We start from the raw sequence: 7,246 nt of genomic DNA on the forward strand, positions 1-7,246 counted from the left end.
ATTGGATTATAGATCTTGAGGTGTTAAAGAGTCATAGCTGGGGAGTCAGTTCAGTTGGTGAGGATCAGAGTGTGACCCCCTAGGACCCTCTAAAAACAGCCAGGTATGGCTGCATTTCATGCATTTACTCCTAGCAGGAGGAGGTAGAAAGATGAAAATCCTTGGGTCTTGGTGACCAAGCAGCCTAGCTTACCTGTGAACTCCAGGCCAGTGAGAGCCCCTTCTGAATAAAAAAGGTAGATGCAGTCTGAGGCCCGAGGTTGATCTCTGCCTTCACACACATATGCCTTTCTTGCATGTACACGTAAACACACACACACACACACACACACACACACACACACACACACACACACCACACCCCTGAGTGAACCCCCGTGCCTCTGCACAGACAACATTCTAGTACAGTATTCTAAAAATGGGGTAATTTTTAGTGTTTGGCTATCATTTAAATAATTGTGCTTATATTTGGGAGTGTACTGGAAGAAAAACAATTAACCTTAAAACTCATTTACATAATGAAGTAGGTTAATGTAAAGGGGTATATTAAATAAACAATAGTATTGGTAAAAACTTGGAAGTAATTTTGCATTATGTGTAAGGAATCTGACCTAGACTAAGATCATATTCCACAGAGAAGGATAATGTGCAGGAGGGAGGACATGTGGGTGGATTGGATGTTCACTTCCACATGGTCCTCTAGGGCCGACTTCCTGTGCAGGAAGGAGGATATGTGGGTAGATGGGTGTTTACTTCCTCACTGTCCTCTAGGGTCGGCTTCCTGTTAGACTAGCAGAGTTCTGTCTCCACACCCTCCCTGTCAATCACTCCCAGTTCTATCCAAGTCTTATTCAACATTGCTTCAGTTGCTTTCCCAGCTCCCTTCCTGTGTCAGTTACTTTTCTATTGCTGTGACAAAATACCTGGACCAAGGAAACTTACAGAGCAAAGGGTTTATTTGGGGTTAGACTCCATCTTGGCTGTGGGGAGGTATGGAACAGTTGACCAGCACGGCAGCAGGAGCAAGATGCCGAGAGCTTGCCACTTAAGCCACAGCATAAAGCAGAAAGAGAAACTGGAAGTGACGTGAGGCTCTTAATCTCAAAGCCCGCCTCCAGTGATGTACTTCCTTCAGCAAAGCTGCACCACCCAACCTCCCTAACAGCGCCACCAACTGGAGACCATGGTGGACATTTCTCATTCAAACTACCATAGCCCTCTTGCCTCTCCCTTTTCCATCTCCTTCCCATCCCGTTCTCTCATTCATCAAGACAGGATTTCACCATGTATGTTAACTCAGGCTGGCCCAGAATGTACACAGAGACCAGGATGACAAACTCACACTCATGGTGGTCCTCATTTCTCAGTGTCCCAAGTGCTTAGACTCTATGCCCAAGTCATCATTTCAGGTGCTCAATTGCTTTTTCTTTGGGTAATATTTAGTGACTTCACAGTAAGTTAATGATGGAAGGAGTGTGGAGCCCTGTAAACCAATCTTGTATCTGACAAGGAATCCCTGGGGCTCTGGCTTCTGAGCCTGAGAGTCAGTGGTTTCACCTGCTGCTGATTGTTTCAGAATAACTGTCACATTACCCGGTTTCTGGTCACTTCGGATGATACTGTCCCATGTCGTTTTGTGGCCTGCCTTATTATTCCAGTCTATCATGACATTCTTTTGTGATGTCATGGGACACATCTGTCACCCTTAGATCTCCTGAGTGAAGTGGTTAGAGGAACTGGGGATTGTTTCAGTCATCACCCCTCTGTGTGGCTGTCATATGTGACCAGCCTGAGCTTCCTTATAGTGTGGTGGTCTTCTCTTATTGGATGCTAGCTTACCGGATGCTAGTTTCTCTCAGAGTTAGCGCTTCAAGGGACTGCACAGAAACAATGTATTCATGGAATTCATACAGCATTCACAGCACCTGCTTATGCTTGTCAAAGACATCATAGACCAAGGGGACAGAAGGATAGATTTCACTTCTCAGTGGTAAATGACTGTACAGGAAGGAGTATTGATAGCAGCTTGTTTTAAAAACCACCACAGGGAACATTAAGTTCAGGGAAGGCAAGGAATTGACACAAAGCTGCACAGCTGACAGTGGTTAGACCAGAATCAGAAAGAAAATATAGTCTGCCCTCTACAAAAGTCTCATTCCTAGGGCTGCTCACCTAACACTAAAGTCCATATCCTACTCTAGTGAGTGTAGATGAGAAAGCTTCTGTTTGAAAAACACATCATGCTTGACATGTGTTTAGATACAAAAGAAGAAATAAAACGATTATATTTTTATACTAGAGAATGCCAGAAACAACTTAGAAATAAATTTAAAACAATCTAGACTGTGTGAGCAGTGTTATTTCTTTTGTGCTATACAAATAGTTGATGGTTCATTAGCAGAGTAACTGCATATAGTAATTCTGCCAGTCCCCTTCAGACAAAAATAAAAATAAACAAATAAATAAAAAAAATCTAAAGAGAAATCGAAAGTCTTTGAAAGTGGTAATGTAAAGAGAGAGAGAGAGAGAGAGAGAGAGAGAGAGAGAGAGAGAGAGAGAGAGAGGCACTATATTCATGGATAAGAATTCTTAATATTGTAGAATCCACTCTGCAAACTTGCTCTATAAATTTAGATGATTACCAGAGTAAAGCCAAGGAGGGCTTATTTTCCCCATAGACCTTGATTAAGATGACTCTGAGGGTTCTACAAAAGAGAAAAGAACCAACAATAGCCAGGACGTTTCTATAGGAAATGAGCAGACAGCGAGGTCACACGATGCTCACAGCAGAACTGTTAACAAAGGCAAAATCTGGAGATAGCCCAAAAGTCCATTGGAAGGAGACGGCATGTGGAAGGGATGCTTTGTTCATAGACTCACATCTCATACAGTGATCAAAGACGTGAGCCAAAGAGCAGTGCAACGAAGTAGACAGCTCAGAAGACTATTATTTAAGGGAACACAAGTCATATTTAATTTGAGACAATAAACCAACCCCCCTTGGTAAATATTGTCTAACCTAGGTGCTTTACCACCTGCATTCAAGAAGGGAAGCTGCCTATGTTGGGAAATTGGGAAGGTCACCCCTTCTTCCTGGGCAAATCTTGTACCTTTTTGTCCATATCACTGCTTGCTCAGTGGCTGACATTTGGAGTTGGAAATCTTTGTCCCCTTTAATTATACTCATTTGCCTTAAAGAGGAAGAAAGTAGGGATAAAGGCCACTGTGGCAGGAAGATGAGGTTAACATAAGAAAATAGGTGTTGAGGTTTGAATGTAAGATGCTCCCCATGTTTTTGAACACTTGGTTCCTAGCTGCTAGCACTGTTGTGAAAGGCTGTGGAGCCTTTGTGGTGGGGCCTCATTGGAGAAAGTGGGTGACTGGGGGTGGGCTATGAGGTCTACATTCGGTTTCTTGTTCTTTCAAGACGTGATCAGGTGAGGAGTAGCTGAGGACATGGTGGTCATCATCATATTACCATCACCATCATATTACCATCACCATCATCAGCATCATCAGCACCATCAGCACCAGTGTTATCATTATAGTCCTCATTACCATTGATGTTATCATTACTATAGTATTGTCATCATCACCATCACCATTAACACCACCATCAGTAGCAGCATCAGCATTATTCTCCTAATCATTATAGCAGTCGTCGTCGTCGTCGTCGTCGTCGTCATCATCATCATCATCATCATCATCATCATCATCATCATCATCATCTATTGCTGCTGCATAATCCCCATCATGGAGTTGGATTGAATGAAAATTGTCCCCCATAGGCTCATGTATTTGAAGACTTGGTCCTTATTTGGTGGAGCTGTTTGGAGCAGTTGTTAGAAGAAGCACATCCTTGAGGGCAGGACTTAAGTGTTTACAGTCTCTCCTGACTTCCAGTTGTCTTTCTCTGCTTTGATCTTGTAGTTGAGAGTATGAACGCTCACTTAGCTGCTCTAGAACATTGCCTGCCACTTGTTAACGTGCTTCTTTGCCATGATGGACTCTTACACCTCTGACACTGTAAGCCCGAACAAACTCTTTCTTCTATAAGTGGCCCTAACCATGTGTTTTTATCAAAGCAACAGCAGCAGCAACAACAGAACAACTGACACTATTACCATTATCATCTCCGTAACTCTCCTCCTCCAACTCCTTTTCCTCCTTGTTATCATTGTTATCATCACTCTACTGCCATCAATATCACCATCATCACCATCATCACCAGCATTGCTGTCATCAGCAGTATGCCCCACTGACTAATACAAGATCCAACTGTGTTAAAGATCTTGGGCGATACACTTGATATTCTTAGTTTTGATAGCTTGTCTGTCCCATTGACATCATGGATTTTATACCCAAACCATTATGGGTTGGGTGTTTCTAGGGATGGGATCCTGAACAGTGTAAATGCAGAAAGGAGGCTGGAAAGGTGGCTCAGTGGTTAACGTTGTATACTGATCTTATAGAGGTCCAAGTTTGGTTCCTAGCACCCATGTCAGATGGCTTACTACTGATTGGAACTCCACTGTCAGGGCATCTGAGACCCTCTTCTGTTTTCCTCAGCCACCTGCACTCACATGTGCATATACCCACTCCCATGCACACATAATAAAAAAACCAAATAAATCAAGAAAGGGAGCTAAACATATTATGTGTTCATTATTCGCTGCTTCTTGAATGCAGATGTAGTTTGTAGATGTTGGCCCTGCCCTCTGCTCTGCCACTGTGCCTCCCCTGCTAGTTGTCATGGCTTCCTCACTATGATGGCCTGCATCCCCCTGCAACTATGAGCCCGAATAAACCCTTTCTTCTTTAAGTTCCTTATGTTAGAATATTTTATCATAGAAACAGAAAAGTAAGACAAAGTCTATAGATCTCTATTCAGCTATCATCAATTTCTATAATTATCAGCATTTGTCTCTGTAGAACTATATTTATATCTATACCTATTATCTCCATGTATCTATATATTATCTACTTATCTCATCAATTAATCATCCTATCATCTATCTCACCTATTATTTATCAATATACCTATCAAGCAATTATATATGATATCTACCTATTTATGTATATCATCTAAATCTATGTATGTCATCTCCACCATTCATATATATCTCTGTATATGAATAATAATATATATGTCTATATATTTGTATGTCTGTGTGTCTCTATATCTATTTATCTATCTACATGTACTAATATTATCTAGTTCTTTCTCCATATCAATCATATCTATCATTTATCTATTTATCTATCATCTATCTATCTATCACTATGTCTCTATCAGTCTTAGGGTTTTACTGCTGTGAACAGACACCATGACCAAGGCAACTCAACATTTAATTGGGGCTGGCTTACAGGTTCAGACTTTCAGTCCATTTCATCAAGGCTGGAGCATGGCAGCATGTAGGCGGGCATGGTGTAGCGGGAGCTGAGAGTTCTACATCTTCATCTGAAGGCTGCTAGCAGATACTGACTTCCAGGCAGCTAGAGTAAGGGTCTTAAACCCATGTCCACAGTGACACACCCACTCCAACAAGGCTATACCTCCTAATAATGCCACTCCCTGAGACAAGCATATACAAACCATAACACTCTCTATTCTTTCTATCTATCTATCTATCTATCTATCTATCTATCTATCTATCTATCTATCTAACTATCATCTACAATTTATCACTATCTATCTATCTATCTATCTATCTATCTATCTATCTATCTATCTATCTATGTCTCTCTCTCTCTATCTATTATCTACAATTTATATCTATCTATCTACAATTTATCACTATGTATGTATGTATGTATGTATGTATGTATGTATGTATCTATCTATCTATCTATCATCTACCACTATATTTCTATTTTATCTACTATCTATTACCCGTCTGCCTGCCTGCCTGTCTGTCTATCTATCTATCTATCTATCTATCTATCTATCTATCTATCTATCTATCTTCTCTCTATTATCTATTTGTCTGTCTATCACTTAGTGTCTATCTGTATACTGTGTAGGTGAGGCACTGAGGTTTGAGGAAGTTAAATTACTTTTCTGAGCTTGTGTAGTGGGTTAGCAGTGGGGGTGAAGTTTTAAACTCAAATATAGATGATGCCCAGTCTATGTTTCTTGATAGAATCTTCTCCAAAGAATTAGATAACAGAGAGATGAAGGACTCAGGGACAATGTTGCCCAAACCCATTCAAAGATAAATCACTAGTAGTTGCATTTCTTCTCTCTGGAGCCTGGTCTGCTCTGCCTTAGCATACTGATGGAGGTAAGAATGGTGCAGGATTCTGTTCCACACAGCAGAGACATCATTAGAACGCCTCCTCTTCTCCACAGTTGGTTCATCCATAGCCAAGTCAGAGGCATTCAGCAGTCTGATTCAGGATCATTTCAGTTCAGAGGACAAACCGTGGACTCAGTGATGAGTATGTCCCAAGGACATATGGACTCAGGCCTCATGTGTATCATGCTCTGCACAGTGGGATTTGTAGGGTTGGAGACAAGCTATGTCTCAAGTAGAAGCTGGACTTACAAGTTGAGTTTTGGTCTCTGAAATGCAATCAGGCTGGGCATCAGCAGGGTGTCAGGGATTTCTAACAAGAATGCATTGAACATTGCTTTAGTGGGAGAACCATCAAATCTGTGTATACTGAATGGCATCAGAATTGGGGGCTAGGTGTCCGCAGCTCACCTAAATGCCCACAGCTCTTTCAGACAGCGATGGCTCTGCATCACATTTCCTTAGTTTACCAATTCCATGCCTCTTGACCCCACTGGGCATGATTCTGCTCATTTATTTATTTGTTCACTTTTTTTTGTCTGTCTTTGACTATTAGCCATCAGAAGCAGACTGGTGTGTTTTGTTTGTGGACCATCAGCTACCAGAAAGTTGGTTTAATATATGTTTGTCAAATGAATGGATACTTGAAAATTGATTCTTAGTTTGGGGATATGGGAAAGGCACCAGGTAACTGCAGGAGGTGAGAGCTGCTTTGGGAGCATGGGGAGACTGAGCACCGGTGGATACAGATGAGTGTTACTGTGGATACCGAGAGTTCTGCTTATGTATACATGACTTCTCTTGGAACACCTTTCAAGATCATGAAATTGTAAGTGGAAAGGAAGGCATGATTAAATCCTTTCTTGATCTAAACTTCAGGACACTGTGCTTTGTTTCTGAAAGTTCTTTCTACCAAGATTCGGGAATTTCATGTGCTGAAAATTCTAAGT

General features: G+C 41.4%; 1 pseudogene; it reads left to right on the forward strand.

The window, feature by feature from the left end:
* Positions 1-2,329: 2,329 nt before the first annotated feature.
* On the forward strand, positions 2,330-2,444 carry LOC116910686 (annotated as a pseudogene).
* The last annotated feature ends 4,802 nt before the right edge of the window (positions 2,445-7,246 follow it).

The sequence above is a fragment of the Rattus rattus genome, chromosome 9 (genome assembly GCF_011064425.1).
Source record: "Rattus rattus isolate New Zealand chromosome 9, Rrattus_CSIRO_v1, whole genome shotgun sequence".
Lineage (NCBI taxonomy): Eukaryota > Metazoa > Chordata > Mammalia > Rodentia > Muridae > Rattus > Rattus rattus.